General features: G+C 42.0%; 1 pseudogene; it reads left to right on the forward strand.

The window, feature by feature from the left end:
• LOC145407427 (cell adhesion molecule Dscam2-like) overlaps window positions 1-19,502 on the forward strand; it is a 78,220-nt pseudogene that overhangs the window by 46,298 nt on the left and 12,420 nt on the right.

The following is a 19,502-nucleotide window of genomic DNA, read 5'->3' on the forward strand; positions in this document are numbered from 1 at the left end:
TGTGTGTGTGTGTGTTTAGAGACAGAGACAACCCAAAACACAGACATTGCAGTCATAATGTGTCTCCAACAGGGTACACGGTGCACCACCGGGTAAGGGCGGGTGAGTGGATGGAGGTGCGTGTTGATAGAGGTGGTACAGGTGCAGTGGTGCGAGGTCTGCCGTGTGGAGCGCCTCACCACCTCTACCTCACCGCGTGGAACAGCCAGGGCACCAGTCCACCCAGCCCTGTCCTTCTGGCCACCACACTGGGCAGCCGTAAGTACAGTACCTCATTCTTCGTAGTCCTTCCGAAGCTTCTCTTTTAGATCCCTCGTACAGACACAATGCCAAGACAAAGCTCACTAACGCTCCAGTATACCCAAAATATTATACCATCACCATCACAATACACTCACTTCAAGCATTACTATTAAAATAGACTGCAATTTCATTAAAGCAGCAACACAGATTCAACAAAGGACAATAGGGAGCGACCGTTGACGTGCTGGTTTCCTACAGTCCACTGAGACCAGAATAACAACAACAACAACAACAACAACAACTACTACTACTACTACTACTGCTGCTGCTACTCCTACTACTACTACTCCTACTACTACTACTACTATTACTACTACTACTACTGCTACTGCTACTGCTACTCCTACTACTACTACTACTACTACTACTACTACTACTACTACTACTACTATTACTACTACTACTACTGCTACTGCTACTCCTACTACTACTACTACTCCTACTACTACTACTATTACTGCTACTACTACTGCTACTGCTACTATTCTCGGGGACATAACTTCAGCTACTATCTTGTGTTTCTCACGTTCTGCTGCTGGCTAATATTGCTACGCTGGAAGGGGTCTGATATACGTATTTCTCTGGCCACGTATGATGCTCTGATATGATGCCTCAGGAAGGAAAGTGACGGACATGTCCTGAGTGTGATGCAGAAGCAATGGAATTGTAGGCAAACTTTTGTCTGCCTGTAAAGATTGGATATATTACGCCATGGACACTCGCTCACGAATTGAAGTCTCTGAATGTGAGATTAGTGATGGAGGGGGAAGGTTTATACTTACGCCTATCAAGTACACGAGGTTTATGAAAGCAGGGAACTTTTCCTAGGCCCTACTCTTCCTCTGACGGCCCCTAAACACCTTGAATATTCCCCATTAGACACATACTAATTGAAACTTTTAAATGTATGATCAATTACAAGAGAAGGTTTAGAATAATAATTGTCCATTGTAGTGTATTTCAAGTTACGAATACTTTCACTCTCACGAATTACACCCATCCACATCTGACCATACTCCCTCACTCTAACTTCGTCACCTGTAACAACAACTCTTCCAGGTAAGAATTTTAATTACAGGTGATGAAGTTAGTTTGACGCTCGGCAGGTGTGGAAAGGTGAGTCTAGAGCCATTATTCTCGTCCATTTAGGAAGCTCCCTAACACCTGTTCCTAAGCAATTTATTTTGCTTATTGCTCGTTACTTTCCTCTTGCGTGTACTTTAAATCATTGAGATACCACATACTAAGCATGAACAACATACAAGCTAATAGAAACTAGCCGTATCCAAAACTAAATCGTTAAGGAAGAGGTGTTAGGGAGCTTGCTTAACCAATGAGAATACGAGCCTAGTGTAATTGTAACCTGGAATGGTCTGTACACGGGGGTCATTGAGGCAGGCAATTAAGTTACGCTAATTGCTAGTCTTCCTGTGACAGCCCCTGGACGCCCCGACCCTGCCCAGCTGGTGGAGGTCAATTCTACCTGCGTCACACTACGCCTCTACACCTGGCCGGAAGTTGGCTGCCCCATTACACACTGGAAGGTAACGTTGCCCTCGCCTTACACTGATTTTGACAGAGCTATCCTCCGCCATCAAGCTGCCCTCCCTTCAAATCACCCTCATTTATATACCTCTCCATCCCATCCCTTCATCCTCGATCTCCACCTTCCCCTCTCGCTCTCCTCCTCGCTCAGATACATACATTCTCCTAGCCAATCTCTCATTCTCCATATACTCCACATGACCACCACTCTCAATATTAATACCGACATACTGTAATATACGAGAGGATGCTGACACAATCATGATAACAGTGATAATATGAGATTGAGAATTGGTACGAGAATGTTTATGATGTCACTTGTAGTATTCCCAAAATTCAGTCTCTTCTACACCAGGACAATCTCAGCCAAAAATATGATGATGATGATGATGATGATGATGGTTGTGGTGTCACTTCGGGTATTGCCACAGTTCGGTCTCATATGTCTGATTTGTACACCAGACTAATTTAAACCAATTTTATGATGATGATGATAATGATGATGGTGATGATGGTGATGATGATGATGATGATGATGATGATGATGATGATGATGGTGATGATGGTGATGATGATGATGATGATGATGATGATGATGGTGATGATGATGATGATGATGGTGATGATGATGATGATGATGGTGATGATGATGATGATGATGATGGTGATGATGATGATGATGATGGTGATGATGGTGATGATGATGATGATGGTGATGATGATGATGATGATGATGGTGATGATGATGATGGTGATGATGATGATGGTGATGATGATGATGGTGATGATGATGATGATGATGATGATGATGATGATGGTGATGATGATGATGATGATGATGATGATGATGATGGTGATGATGATGATGATGATGGTGATGATGATGATGATGATGATGATGATGATGGTGATGATGATGATGATGATGATGATGATGATGATGATGATGATGATGATGGTGATGATGATGATGATGATGATGATGATAATGATGGTGGTTATGGTGTCACTGAGTGTTCCCAAAGTTGGGTCTCGTATGTTTCACTTCTACACCAGGATCATCTCGGCCAAAAATACGATGATGATGATGATGATGATGATGATGATGTCACTTAGGGCATCCTCACAGTTCAGTCTCTCACGTCTGACTTCTTCGCCAGGTTGAGCAGAGCAGGGACGTCTCCAAGGGTGGGTGGACGTCCCTAAACCCTCACGTGACCCGCGACACGAGTGACCTTGGCGTGTGTGACCTGACCTCATCTTCATGGCACCTGCTGAGGATCACGGCCGCTTCCACTGCCGGAGACACCACCGTTGTATACAGAGTGGCGACCAAGGGCAGCGAAGGAGGTGAGCTTCGAGGGAGGTGAGCTTCGGGGGAGGTGAGCTTTGAGGGAGGTGAGCTTTGAGGGAGGTGAGTTTCAAGGGAGGTGAGCTTTGAGGGAGGTGAGCTTTGAGGAAGGTGAGCTTCGAGAGTAATTATTGCAGTTTCGGACAGTTAAGCTCCTTGTTTGCGTAGTTGATTGAGGTTAGATTGATTACCCTGGATTAGTTAGGTTAGCTTAATTAGGCCAGGGTTGTTAGGTGAGCTTAGGGAAGAAAATCAGAATACTTTTGATCCACAAGTGTAGGCATATTTGACAGACGATTGTGTGTGTGTGTGTGTGTGTGTGTGTGTGTGTGTGTGTGTGTGTGTGTGTATCTGTTACAATTGTGTGTGTAGCTTATCTGTTACCATCGTATCACATGACCGGCTTGAATTATCAACGTGAAACCTTCAGGGTATCAAGATATGGCCAAAATCTTTGACGAGTTGGAAAACGGATACTCGGGATCAAGGTCAAGGCCACTAAAATGGCTGCCAAAGGTCAGCTAGTTTTTATTGCCCGTCTTTAGCACCATTATAATCTCTTGAACGGCTTGAGCAATCAACATGAAACCTTAAGGGTACCAAGATATAGCCAAAATCTTCCAGCACCCCCCGGGGGGGCACCACCACCCAGGGTCTCCTGGGGGGAGTGGGGGCCCCCCGACCACTCCGGGGGTTGTGTCGCCCCCGACCACCCCAGGGGTGTGAAGCCCCCCGCCCCCTAGGGAGGGGCGCCACCATCTGTCCCCCTCCTGGGGGGCCGCGCTTGTAACTTGGCCAACAGCATATTCTGGCGGCCGATTAGCATTCGACCCCCCAGTGCTTTTCTTTCAGTTAATATGGACTGACCTTTTTTTGAAACGTGCTGACTGAATGCCGTAGAGTTTTGATTTTTTTTTTTCACATTTGGTTTGTAAGTAGCTTGTAACTTGGCCAATAGCATATTCTGGCGGGCGTTTAGCATTCGGTGCACGAATAATTTTTTTTTCATTGTAGCTGATCTTCACTCAATGAGAGAGAGAGAGAGAGAGAGAGAGAGAGAGTTATGCTACTGGTTTACATACTTTTCACATTTCTTTGTGACTAGCATCATAGTATTCTGGGCTTAATTTATCGTTACAATTCAGCTTTCAAGATGGTGAGATGGCAATTTTAGGCCAAACTGAAATGAAAATAGTATAGTAACCTAGGAGACTCATCCCTGCTTTATAAATAAGGCTTATGTTGTTTGAGTGGCAGAGTTCCATCAGAAAACAAAAAGAAAGAGAAAGAAAAAAGCCGAATTTGGTTGCCAACAAGGACAATGATGGAGGTCAAGATGTGTTGTACCTCTCTCTCTCTCTCTCTCTCTCTCTCTCTCTCTCTTTGTAACAAGGATAAAGAACTATTGAATGAAAAACAGCAGTACATGTTCCGAAGCTCCAGTTGTATGAATCCGACCTCGTGAATGAAGCTTTGTTCATTATGGATTTAAAATAATTTGTGATAATGTATATATACTGTAATTATTAACTACTGCTATCAGTTTTAAACGCATGCTTGTCGTCAATGGAGAAAGAATGGAAAATACCCTTCCCCCCTTTCTGAAAACAGCTGGATCTGCCCCTGGTCTAAAAAGCGCCTCTTCCCCAGGCTTCATCGCGGCGGAGTCGGTGCAGGAGGTGCCGCCCAGCGTGACCAGGAGTGTGGACGCCTGGCTGGACGTACACATCGTGGCGGGGGTGGTCAGTGCCCTGCTCCTTGCTACAGCATTCATCATCTGTGTCTGCGTCGCCGTCAGGAGGAGAAAATACGGCGGCTACAGGTACGTCGGGGCCTTGTTTGGGGGGTTATACTGTAGACATGAGTCGAGATCTTGGTTTTTGCGTACACTGTAGCATACGTTGAAGTCCTGGTTTTGCGTTATACTGTAGATATGAGTAAAGTTTTCTGTGTAAATATGAGTTGTCTTTTTTTTTTTCTTTCTTTTTTTTTTTGGGTGTACAGTATACAGATGATATGAGTATACGTCTTGATTTTTTTTTATATACTGTCGGTATGAGTCAGTATTGTGGTTTTTGGGTTGAACTGTAAATATGATATTTTTGTAACACATAGTACGATATTTCAGGTGTCCTTCGAGGCTTCGTATCGCCTCTGCCGTGACGATTTATTCCATTGATTTTGCATATTACACCGTGATATTCCCTTTATGTTATATTTATTGTTTATTATACAGTAGACTTAGCTTGTTTTTCCAGTTTGTTTTTCTAGTTTGTTTTCCCAGCTTGTTTTTCCAGCTTGTTTTTCCAATTTGTTTTCCCAGCTTGCTGTTCCAGCTTGTTTGCCCATCAATATTAAATATGATATTGAGGCGTGATCTGCAGAATAAGTAGCAATGGCAGAGGTGTTAAGACGTCCCCATGACCACTCAGGGAAGGGGCACAACTTTTTCAGCCGAGAATGAGCATGCGTAAATAATAATAATATTAATGATAAAAATACTAATACTAATAATAATAATAATAATAATAATAATTTATAATGATAATGATGGTAATAACAATACTAATGTTAATAATAATAATAATAATAATAATAATGATAGTAATAACAGTACTAATGATAATAATAATAATAATAATAATAATAATAAAAAGAATAACAACAACGATACTAATACTAATACTAATAATAACAATACTACTACTACCACTACCACTACTACTACTACTACTACTAATAATAATAATAATAACAACAATACTACTACTACTACTAATAATAATAATAACAACAACAATACTAATACTAATAATAATAACAATACTACTACTACTACTACCACTACTACTACTACTACTACTACTAATAATAATAATAATAATAAAAATAATAATAATAAAAACAATAGCAATAATAATAATAATAATGAGGAAGAAGAGGAAGAGGAAGAAAAAGAGGAGAAGGAGGAGGAGGAGGAGAAAGATGAAGATGGAGAAGAAGGGGAAAGAAAAGAAGAAGGAGAAGAAGAAATGAAACAGTTATGAAATATTTTCCAAACCCAAATTACTCATGCATCACTGTAAAGTGACTTAAAAAATGGTCAAGAAAAGATAGTAAAAAATCAAAACACCCACCCACCCACACACCCACACACACACGCACACACTCACCCACCCACACACCCACACACCCCCACACACACACACACACAGGAGCCACCAAGGAGAGCGGACGTGGGCTGACAGCGCTCCATACCGAGCCAGCACGGCCAGTGGCATTACCTAAATTAGTATCTTTACATGAGTCAAGCTCTGTACCAGGTTAGACTAAATGGTTTTTTATTACTAAAAAAAAAAAAAAAAAAAAAAAAAAGTTTAAACAAGACTTGTTCAAACAGAAAAGAGAACCGAGTAGCGAAAGAATGTGCTCAATCAGCTGATTGTTTGTTTAGACTGCAACTGCCCCAGGGAATGTAAGTACATGTACTCTGTGCTTTTAGTATTCCAAAATGGCCACATACTTAAGTAAAGCAAATTTGGAAAAGAAAAGGGATAAAGGTAGAAAGCAAGATGATGATTTCTACCAAGAACTGGTTGAAATGGAGACTCACAATAAACTGGTAGAGCGTGTACACAGACTGGAGATGATTTTCCAGAATGAAACTGATGAAATAAAGAAGCAGATGCACTTGCAAAAGGAAGAAATAGAAAAACTAGGAAGGGAGGTCAACAAGAAAGACACAACCATATGTGAACTAACAGTGGAAGTGAGTACACTTATGAGGAAAATGAGTGAAATGGCAAGCACAGTAGTCAACCACGACAGTATTATGGAAGAGTTCAAAAATGATAGAGACAATTAGGCAAGTAAGCAGTCTGATAGACCAGAGCAGTGAGGTGAATGAAGCTGTGCAAAGCTACAAATATGATGTGGAAACTACGTATACTGAAATGGTGAAAGTAAAGAAAGACTTAGAAACAAGGGTGGAAGAAAAAAGCATTAAAAAGGATGTGAAAAGAATAATCCAAAACAATCCAAAGTTAGACAGAGATTCAGTAGATATCAACAAATCTATAGTAATAACTGGTATAGAAGAGGAAGAAGTAAAAAACAAGATCTCAAGAGACAAAAAGGAGATGGCAAATGTAATGAGCTTATTCAAAGAAGTATCAGAGGAAATCTGTAGTAAAGACATAGAGGAACACAAAAGGTTAGGGAAATACGAGAAAAGCAAGTCAAGACCTCTAAAGGTAACTTTCCAGAGTGTAAACACCGTGGAGGAGATACAAAAAAATGCAAAGAATCTTATGGAAAAAGAGGAGTTCAAAAATGTTTGGATAAAAAGATGCCTAACACAAGAGGAACTGGAATTACTGAAAGAGAAGAGGGAGGAAGCAAAAACAAAAAATGAGGGAAGATCAGAAGAGGAAAAGAACATATTTTTTTTTACAAAGTAATAGGATTGCAGGTACGAAAGTGGTACATAAACAGGAGGGAATAAAAAGGAGGAAGGTAGTGGAACCAAGTCATGACAAGTATATAAACAAGATGACAAAGTTGATGTACTCAAATGTGGATGGAATAGTATCTAAATTATTAGGTATGAATGATTGTCAGAGAAAATGAACCACATATAATATGCCTAACTGAAACAAAATTAACACCAAGGATATTAAATGACATAGTAAACTTAGAGGAATATAATATATGGAGATAGAAACTTAAAAAAAGTAGAAGCAATTATAATATTAACTAAGAAAAATCTAAAAGTCACTGAAATAAAACTAGATATACCCTCACAAGTAGAACTGATTGAAGTAGAGATCAACACATCTGAAGGGAAAGTAATTGTAGCCAATTTGTACATGCCACCCAGATCAAACACATGGGAAAGAGACGAATATGAGGACCTGGCAGAGAGTACAATTCAGAGTTTAAGATCATTACTACATAAAATGGAAGAGAAATCGGAAAGAATTATACTAACTGGATATTTTATTACAAATATAAATTGGAATACTCTAGATATAATAAGCCAAGGAAGCTGTTGGGACCAAAAGCTCCTGGATCTCGTGCAAGAGTTTTTCCTAATGCAACATGTGAGGGAAACCACCAGAAAAAGAGGACTCGATGTACCTTCAATGCTAGATCTCATATTTACTAGGCAAGAAAATGATATTGACAGTTTAATATATCACCCTCCACTCGGCAAAAGTGACCATGCAGTACTAAATTGCAACTTCAGGATAGCATAACATAGTTAACAGCAATGAAAGTTACAAAAAGAACCTAAATTATAAAAAGGGAAATTATCAAGACCTAAAGAAGTATTTCTTAGAAGTTGATTGGGAAAATGAGCTTAGAGGACAAGATTTAAATGCTGTATATAAAATATTCTGTGAATTTTATGAAATAGGAGTCCAGAAGTACATCCCACAGCACAAAGAAGCAGATAAGAAAATACAGAAATGGTTCAATACAGACTGTAAAAAATCAAAAGAAAGAAGAGATTTGTTGGGGAATAGATACAGAAGACACAATAGTGAAAGGGCATATAATAATTACAAACAGGCAAGGAACGATTATACAAGAATAAGGAGGGAAGCCCAAAAACAGTTTGAGGAGGATATCATAAATAAAAGTAGTGATCAACCGAAGCTATTTTACAGCTACATCAGAAGCAAAACCAAAGTAAAAGATATAATACAATCCATTACGGACGAGGGAATCACCTATACACAATAGAAAGATATTTTTTGTGAAGCACTAAATAAGAATTTCCAATCAGTTTTTACAGAAGAAAAAAATTTTGAGAGGGACTATGTGGAACATGCATTCCCACACATACTACCAGATATACAAATATCAGAAAAAGTAATACAGGAGGAGTTAAGTAAATTAGACAGAGGAAAAGCAAATGGTCCTGATGAAATTTCATGTTGGGTACTACGAGAATGTGCAAAGGAGTTAAGTAAACTATTATTTTTAATTTTCAAGAAATCCTTGAGTCAAGGTAAACTACCTGATATTTGGAAGAAAGCAAATATTGTCCCCTTATTCAAGAAAGAGAATAGACAAAATCCACTCAACTACCGACCAGTATCACTGACCAGTGTTGTAAGCAAGGTATTAGAAAAGCTTGGGTAAATCTAGAAGAACACAATATGATAACAAAAAGACAGTTTGGTTTCAGAAAGGAAAATCATGTGTTACTAATTTGTTGAGCTACTATGACAGAGTAACAGACTACAATACAGGAAAGAGAAGGATGGGTGGACAGTATCTATTTAGATTTCAAGAAAGCATTTGACACAGTACCACACCAAAGACTTTTATGGAAACTGTACCATCAAGGAGGAATGCGAGGCAAACTGTTTTGTTGGATGCAAGATTTTCTCATAAAAAGAGAAATGAGAACAGTACTAAGGGGAAACTACTCATCATGGAAAGAAGTGACTAGTGGAGTACCACAGGGCTCAATGCTGGCACCAATCATGTTTTTAGTGTATATAAATGATATAGACAGTAACACTGGAAATGAAAGCTATCTAAATATGTTTGCAGATGATGCAAAAATACAAAGGAGAATTACTAACACAGACTCTTGTAAAGAGCTACAAGAAGAATTAAATAAACTTCATGAATGGAGTAATACATGGCAAATGGAATTCAATGTGGACAAGTGTCATGTAATCAAGTTTGGTAAAAGTGGAAAAAGACCTGATTGGGATTATACGTTAGGAAATAAAACCCTACACACATCAGAAACAGAGAAGGACCTAGGTGTGATTATCAATAAGAGACTATCTCCGGCTGACCACATCAGTGAGAAGGTACGGAACATGTATACACTGCCTGCTTGCAAATATGAGAATAACATTCACATACATAAATGAAGACATGCTAAGAACGATAATAACATCATTCATCAGACCAACCCTGGAGTATGCATCAGTAGTCTGGAGTCCTCACCTCAAAATACACATAGACAAGATTGAAAAAGTTCAAAGGGCCGCTACAAGATGGATACCAAGCTTAAGGGATCTAAGCTACGAAGAAAGACTAAAACTGAATCTACCAACACTACAGGAGAGAAGGAAAAGAGGTGACATGATAATGCTATATAAATGCATATCAGGGAAGGAGAAAATAGACATAAATGATTTCTTAAACTATGGGGAAGCATCAGCAAGAAGACACTGCAAAAAGCTGCATAAGAAGAGAGGTGATAAAGACGTGAGGAAATTCAGTTTCCCAAACAGAGCAATTGATCAGTGGAATGCACTACCAAATGAAATAGTGTGTGCCAAAATAATTCACAAATTTAAGGATATATACGATAAATATGGTTTAAGACACGGGACAGTACGAGCTTGACTCATTCCTGTAAAGATACAATTAGGTATGAACACACACACACACACACACACACACACACACACACACACACACACACACACACACACACACACACACATACTGTCTCATAGAAAGGCTCCGTAAATAAAGGAACAGAGAGATAGAGGGAAATCAACGGGCCACAAATCACCTTCAGTTCCATATCAGTATTACGTCCTAACTTCTCTAACACTTTCTTCCGCCTTCTTCAGGGCGTATCTTCCTCCACACAAGCTCATATTATCATCGGACAAGGAAGCTCCCTAGCACCTCTTCCTTAGCGATTTATTTTTGGATATGACTAGTTAATATCATTCTGTACGATATTTATGCAAAGTATGGCGATATGGAAAGGGTTTGTGTAACACAAGGGCACAGTGAGGTGTAATAAGCAAACTAAATCGCTTAGGAAAATGTGTTAGGGAGCTTCCTCAACCGACGAGAATACGTGCAGAGTCTTACATTGTGTTCTTCATAATGGTAACAATCAAAAATATTTCACGTGGCACTTCCCATTGCAACTGCCGGAAGAAAGTGCTGGCGATCTTCCTCACGTGATAGCTGAATATTTTGTAGCAACTTTGTTTTCTTGCCTCACTGCTACTGTAGATTTCTTCTGTTTTCACTGCTACATTAATCCTTTTCTCCTGTGTATCATCGCTGCGTAATTCCTTCCCTTTTCTAGCAGTCTATGTTTTCCTTGTTTGCCATATAAGTCACGGTGTTATGGCTGTCAGAATCAAAATATAAACGCTTTGACATTATTTTATATATAAATTAATTATAGACAGTAATTAAGTAAAGATTTTTCACCTTAGCTTCGCATACATTTTCGTTCTTTTCCAGCTAACTTCCCGTAGCTCATTGGCAGAGTTGAGACCTTTTGCTGTGTATCCTTTCCATAACACTTCTTCGTGACTAGCGCTGTATCTTGTGTCAGTCTCTAGTTACAACTCAACATTCAAGATGAAGAGTTAGCAAATTTTGATCAAGTTAAACCAAGAAAAATGTGGGAAAAAATACAGGAAAAAAGTGAAACGGAGTCGGAGCTTGAACGAAGAGTGAGTTAGTGTGTGGCCCATTTTACTGTTCCTGCTGTTGTCTTAATTCTCACTCTATTGTATTTTCTTCTTGCTTTCTGAACCTTGCTTCACCCATTGATGATGACGATGATGATGATGATGAAGATTATGATGATGATGATGATGATGATGCTGATGCTGATGATGATGATGATGATGATGATGATGATGATAAAAATGATAGCGATTATGATGATGAAGAGGAGGAGTAGTAGGAGGAGGAAGAGGAAGATACAGATGATGATGATGATGATGAAACAGCATAACTAACCGTATCCCTGACCAGCAGACAGGGCCAGAGTGTGGACCAGAAGGGCGGCAGCGGCGAGGAGGACAACGCCAAGAACTGCCAACTCACGCGAGGAGGTCACGTGTATTCCCCAGCCCCGACCAAGAAGCCAAGGGGGTCTCTCGCCTCTCTCAAGATGCAGGATGAGGCGTCGGATCCTTATGAGATATGCCCCTATGCCACCTTCAGGTAACAGTTAAGCAGTCGACTTTAGCCCACCATTATAGCACTCAAGCAATTACACATTAATGAACGGAGCTGGAATTTGCCTCCCTGTTATCTTGTTTTGGTTTTCTTGGAGAGAATAATTTGCTGGCTCCTTCCCTTTGGTTCCTCCTTCCTTGCATAAAAAAATATACATGACATGGAGACTAAATAGTATTACACGAAACAGTTTCCTTGAAGTAAATGTAGCACAGAATGAGGCCTCAGATCCCTGTATGTCCCTATGCCTCCTACTATACTCCTTTTACTCTAACTTGGCCTAAAATTTCCATCTATCCATCTTGAATGTTGAGGTGTAAAACTATAATAACAATAGAATATGATGCTAGTCACAGAAAAGTGCCGTGGAAAGGAGGTAGAGTTGCAGTATTGTCTTATTGTGCTTTGAGTTGTATGGAGTAAGCTACAAAAGAGCGAAAATCTGGGCCATGTTGGAGCGAGAAGAGTATAACAGCAATCAACCAATGGCCTTTAAGCCATGACTATATTACATACGGATTTACGTATTACGTACACAATATAGAGGACGATAGACTGGAGTAAATATAAGTGAAAGACAGGATAATACTTCAGAGCCTTAAGATTTACCTGTCTGTCTATCTATTGCCAGATGCCTTAATCCCGCAAGGGGTGACCACAAACAAATGGCCTCCATGTTGCCTTGGCCCCCGCCATTTCACTGCCCTACTCCCAGCCCACACTTCCCTCTCTCATATACCTCTCCACTTCGTCCCTCCATCTCATCCTTGGCCTCCTCCTCCCTCTCTCTCCCTCCACCTCACTCACATACACTCTCCTCGTCAGTCTCTCACCCTCCATCCTCTCCACAAGGCCAAACCATCTCAGTGTGTTCCCCCTAACGCTTCCTATCACATCCACAGATATTCCCTTAAATACCAATCAGTCGACTTTATCCCGTAGTTATTTTACACAGATACTTGTACAGAGTAGGCTGGTCCATATTTTACACGTCCCTATTTTCGTGTGTTGCGGGTACGGCTTAATCAGCGTTACCAGCGTCTACCAGGCATTATTTGTCTGCTTTCCACCAGTTTTATACTTTATACTGTCTGCTCTTCACCTAAACTCTCTGCATGGTTGATTAGCAATTTCAGTAGACAAAAACACCAGTCCTTCCCGAACTAGCAGACTGAGCCGTCCCCTCAAAGACAAGATAGATGGGTGCAATATACGACCCTCCTTATAAAAGCAGTAAATAGCCAGCAATATTGTTAATGACGCAAATGCACGCTTCCTCCCTCTATTAATGCGTTTACAAACAGACTTCAAGCTCAGAGCACTGCGTTTGTATTTGATTGGATGGATCTCTTTACAGCTAACAGGGCAAGAGACATACTATGTATTTAGTTGATTGAGAAATTAATAAGCAAAGTTTCTGAATTAAGAATTGCGACCTGAAACTTTAAGTCTGTCTCTGAATACGGAGCCTCTGGTGACTGTACACAAATATATATAATTATTAATACTGTAAATATATCTAATTAAAAACACTGTAAATGTAACTAAGAACAAAGGCTTTTTATGATGGTGTTTGACACGCACTTAATCATAGTCTGTCCTAAATTTGAAGTAACCTTGGCAAGATAAGTGGGTCCTTTCATTCAGGCCTTCACCTTCACCTCTCTGTCATCTTCGTTCCTCCTCTCTCTCTCTCTCTCTCTCTCTCTCTCTCTCTCTCTCAAACTCTACGTATTGGCATCTTGTAGCGTGGGTAGTTCGGAAGACACCTTAGAGTACAAATTGTCCTAGCGCACAATGACTTCTCGTGACTGCCTTGCTGCTTCCCTTCATCCCCCCTCCCAGTGACTGTCACCAGCCCCAGCAGTCCCCAGCCTACGGTCAGGTCCCCAGGCAGCGGTCCCAGTCCCACTACAAGGAGGCAGGTGAGGCAGGGGTGAGACAGCGGTCCCAGTCCCACTACGAGGAGGCAGGTGAGGCAGGGGTGAGGCAGTGGTCCCAGTCCCACTACAAGGAGGCAGGTGAGGCAGGGTTGAGGCAGGGGTGGAGCAGGGGTGAGGCAGGGGTGGGGCAGGGGTGAGGCAGGGATGAGGCTGGGGTAGGCAGGAGTCACACTACAAGCAGACAGGTGAGGCAGGGGGGGAGGCAGCGGTAAGACAGATGTAGGCAGGAGTCACACTAGAAGGAGACAGGCTAAGATGAGGCAGAGATGAAACAGGAGTGAGGCAGGGGTAAGACAGGGGTGAGGCAGATATAGGTAAAAGGCATACTAGAAGAGTCATGAGTGAGGCAGATACAGGCAGGAGTCACATTAGGAGACAGGCGAGGGGGAGACAGGGATGAAGCGAGGATGAGGCAGGGGTGAGGCAGGAGTGAGGCTGGGTTAAGGCAGATACCCAACAGTCAGCTGGTGATGCATAAACATTTAGTCAATACTCCCTTCACTTTAACCTGGCCTAAAATTACCATGTCTCTGACTTGAATGCTGAGCTGATGCAAGAGAGTAACATTCTGCCACTGAGCTGTAACAATAGATTTACCCTAGGATTTGGCTTCAGTCACGAAGAAGTGCCAAGAAAAATATGCAGAGCCTTACAGAGCCTTACTGCTGTCTTACCCTGCCTCTGAGATACGTGAAAGATGCTACAAGGGAACGAAAATCTGGGCCAAGTTAAAGTGAAGAGACTAATTTGTACGTCATAGCCAAGACACACTATAGGCTCTGTCTTGCTATGCCAGAGATTGCAGTTATCTTTATCAGGTTAAAACAAACACACTATAGTCTGTATCTTGCTATGCCAGAAATTGTGTATAACTTTGCCAGGTTGAAGTAAACGCACTAAATCTTCCGTGTCTTGCTGTAACAGAGATCGCTTACATCAGCCGAGGCAGTCGTGGTGGGGAGTACGGGAGTCGACCCAAATCGATGACCAGTGGTACCCAGAATGCCCCCACTGCCGCCAAGGACCAGCAGAGGGCGTGGCCGAAGGATGCCAGGAAGGACACCAGGGGCCGCCACCACCGCCCGAAGAGCCGATCCAGAGGTACAATCGCCTGCAGAACTCCTGAAGCCGCTTCTGCAACTCTCCCGGTGGACGAGACAATCAGCCTCATGAGTCCATAGAAGCCAGTATGATGACGCAATTTGGCCACTGAAAATTGTCACCAGTCCAGATCTATAATTTCCATCTATCTATAGCCAGACGCCTCAATCCCATAGGGGGTAGCCATAAACATATCTCCTCCATGTCGCCCTGCCCTCTCCCTTTTGGCTGCCTTTCTATCTAACACCCACTACCCCATCTTGCACACGATACGTAACATTGCTCTTATCGCCACTGAGTGCACCAATGACACTCCCGCGACTCATATAATTTGAGACAAAACTCCTCCCTGTTAGAGACTCCCTGATATAAGGGGCACACGGTTCTATGCAGCAGTCTGTCCCAGTCCACAACACCCCTATTAATACAGGACAGCCACACAACAAAACATGACACACAAAACAGTCATGACACAAACAATCGCAGACCCTCTTGGAAAACATTATATCTCCAGACCTTTCTAGTTCCTACACTGGCAATGAAGAAACTATCTATCTACCTATTGCCAGACGCCTCAATCCCTTTTGGGGTGGCCACAAACAAATCGCCTCCATGTCGTCCTGTCCCCCGCCATTTCACTGCCCTGCTCCCAACTCACACTCCCCTCTCTCATATACCTCTCCACCCCATCCCTTCATCTCATCCTCGGCCTCCCCCTCCCTCTTCCCCCCTCCACCTCACTCACATACACTCTCTTCGTCAGTCTTTCACCCTCCATCCTCTCCACATGGCCAAACCACCTCAGTGTGTTCCTCATAACGCTTCCTATCACATCCACATCCACACCACAACGCTCCTTTATATCCTCATTCGTCAGCCTGTCTCTCCATGTGACTCCACAGGCTCCTCTTAAATAACTCATTTCCACTGCTATCACTCTTGACTTGTGTCCTTCCAACAACGTCCAAGCTTCACTTCCATAAGTTAGAGTTGGTATCACAATACTGTCATGTAGTAACTTTTTCACTTCCATGCTCACTTCCCTGTTTCTTATCAATGCTTTCAAGGAACCAGCAACCTTTCTTCCCTGCTGTACTCTTTCAAGCACTTCACCCTCCAAACCTCCATCCTTACTCATCACACTACCCAAGTACTTAAACGTACTCACATTTTCCAATTCCTCACCATCCAACCTCGCTGTACATTCACTGACTTCACCTCTCTCAAAGACCATCACTTTACTCTTCCCTACATTCACCTTTAGATTCTGTTTCTTACACACTCTCCCAAACTCATCCACCAAGCCTTGCAGCTCTCCTTCGTCTTCATTCAACAACACAGTATCATCTGCAAACAACAGTACAGGGAGTTTCCAAACACTACCCTCTCTCACCAGGGCCACTCCAACATCCACTACCCTACCTTGTACCTCTTTTATTACCCCATCCATGTACAGACTGAACAACCATGGAGACATGACACATCCCTGTTTCAACCCAACCTTCAGAGAAAAATTCACTTAGTTCACCATCCACACGCCCTGCAGCCTTAGCACCTTCATACATACTCTTCACAGCATTCAACAACTTCCCATCTACTCCATATATTCTTAATACTTTCCACAATCCTTGTCTATCCACCCTGTCATATGCTTTCTCCAAATCCATGAAAGCCACATACAACTGCTTTCCCTTCTCTAGAAACTTTTCCACTAAAGATCTAAGAATGAATATCTGATCTACACAACCTCTTCCCTTCCTAAAGCCTCCCTGTTCTTCTCCAACTAATTCCTCTGTTCTTTCTCTAACTCTGTCAATAAGTATCCTACCATACACTTTTCCTATTATAATAAGAAGACAAATGCCCCTATGATTACCACACATTTCTTTTTCCCCTTTTCCTTTGTACAAGGGAATAATTATACCTGACTTCCAATCCTCCGGGACTCTACCTTCCTCCTAGGCCAATCTGCACATCTTCCACATCCATTCTACTACTATCTCTCCCCCATGCTTCAGCATTTCACCACACACTCCATGAATTCCTGGGGCTTCCCCCAATTTCACTTTCTTCATTGCTTCCACAACTTCTATCCTACTGATTTCTTCCTGTCTTCTCACCTCCCTCCTTCTCCCAGCCATTCCCCAGCCACATATACTCGCATTACTTCCATCCTGTATGTTCAACAATTCCTTAAAGTGTTCTATCCATCTGCTCACTTTTTCACCCTGCTCCACTAGTAATCTACCATTTTTATCTTTCACTCCCCTGCTAACCTCACTTCCACCCTGTCTTCCTCTCTTCACCTCTTTCCAGAACATTTTCTTACAGTGCCTCCACTTTACACTCAAATTCCTTCCAAATTCCTCATCCACTCTCTTCTTACTCTCTCTTACTAATCTTTTCACCTCTCTCTTTCTTTCTACATATAACTCTCTCTTCCGTCTCTCAACTTCTTCCACGCCCCTATTTCTCATCCATTCATTGTATGCTTTCTTCTTTTGTGCCACAGCCTGTCTCACCTCTTCAGTCCACCACGCTGTTCCTTGCACCCCCCTCTGCCTTCTCTTCATCCCACACACCACATCACATGCTGCACATATTTCTTCTTTAAATATCCTGCACACACCTTCCACGTCCCCCATCTGCTCCAATTCATATTTGCCCAATCGTTCCTCCACTTCTCTCTTATACTCTGCCTTTTTCTCATCCTCTTGTCTTTCCCTTCTTCTATTTCTCCATCTTACTTGGATCCTAATTCTGGCCACCACGAAGCAGTGGTCAGAAAGTCCACTCCCCCAGCCTCTATAAGCTCTTGCATCCATTACACATCTTCACATCCTTTCATCCACACACACATAATCAATCATTGCCTTCCTTTCATTCAGTTCACCACCCACCCTTCTGATCACTCGCCATGTATACCTGTGGATCATTTTATGCCTGAAGAGGGTATTGGCTATCACCAACCCCCTCCCAGCACAAATGTCCACAAACGCACTGCCATTCTCATCTATCTCAGCAGGCACACCCCAGTCACCAACTATTCCATCCACCTTCACATTCCCTACTTTACCATTCATATCACCGATCAAAAACACTCTCTCATTCCTTCCAAACTTTTCCATGCAAACTTCCACATTTGTCCAGAACTCTTCTCTCTCTCTCTGCTAGCACGATCTTGCCTTGGCGCATACTATCTATCTATTCTATATACCTAGGCTGCTTCCCCCGTGGAAAGTGAGGTAGCCGAGGCAGGACGACACACTCCCCATTTACTCATCCATTCAAACACATTCATTCGCATCTTAGCCCCAAAGAGGAGAACGGACAGATCCTCACCGCACCACACCGCACAAGGGTCAACTGCGCAATGCAATCAGTGACATCCGCAGCAGGGCCCGACAATGAAGAAACAACTACATAATTATACAGCTCACACACATGGCAGTGCAGCACCTTGATCAGATCACTATACTTCATGCCCCCATCCCAACATCCACCCATCAGAGGCATCCTAAATAGAGCTGATCGAACTGGGTAGGCTTAGATCAGGACATCACCCGGCCCTCCACAATTACCAGCATAAATTTAGGCTGGGTGCAATCACAGGTGACACGTGCCCTGCTTGTAAATATGCCCACACAACATAACATACATTATGAAGTACTGCACAACACACCACCACGACGCAGACACAGCATCAACAGTGGCACCATCCCACAGGGGCAGCTGCTTACCTGCAGTCAGCTCGGCCAGGTAGACCGAGATTAAGCAACAGCAACAACAACATCATATTGCAATGTGTTTCGTTATATGAATAATTTTTTTAAGAGGAAAGGGACACTGTGACAGCCCTATAGAACAAACAAAGGGATAGATTCAGTTTCCACAATCAATCTACTGTATCTGTAATTTATACATATATATATATATATATATATATATATATATATATATATATATATATATATATATATATATAGATATATATATATATATATATATATATATATATATTTCAAGTGGTGGGTGGGGGCGCTCACCATCCACTCACTCGATGCAGTGCTGCTGTTGGGTGTCTGCCCTTTCCTCTCCTCCATCTTTCTTTCTTTCCATCCTCTTCTGTCTTTCTTTCCTTCATTCTTTCCTTGTCCTTCTGCCTACGGGTGACTTTACACTCCCTCTTCTGTCTTTCTTTGCTTCATTCTTTCCTGTGGGTGACTCTACACTGAGTGACAAGCCAAATGGTTTCCTGAACACCAGGAAACCATTTACTACGC

The sequence above is a fragment of the Coenobita brevimanus genome, chromosome 73 (assembly GCF_032717465.1).
Source record: "Coenobita brevimanus isolate Jiangsu-jjx chromosome 73, ASM3271746v2, whole genome shotgun sequence".
Lineage (NCBI taxonomy): Eukaryota > Metazoa > Arthropoda > Malacostraca > Decapoda > Coenobitidae > Coenobita > Coenobita brevimanus.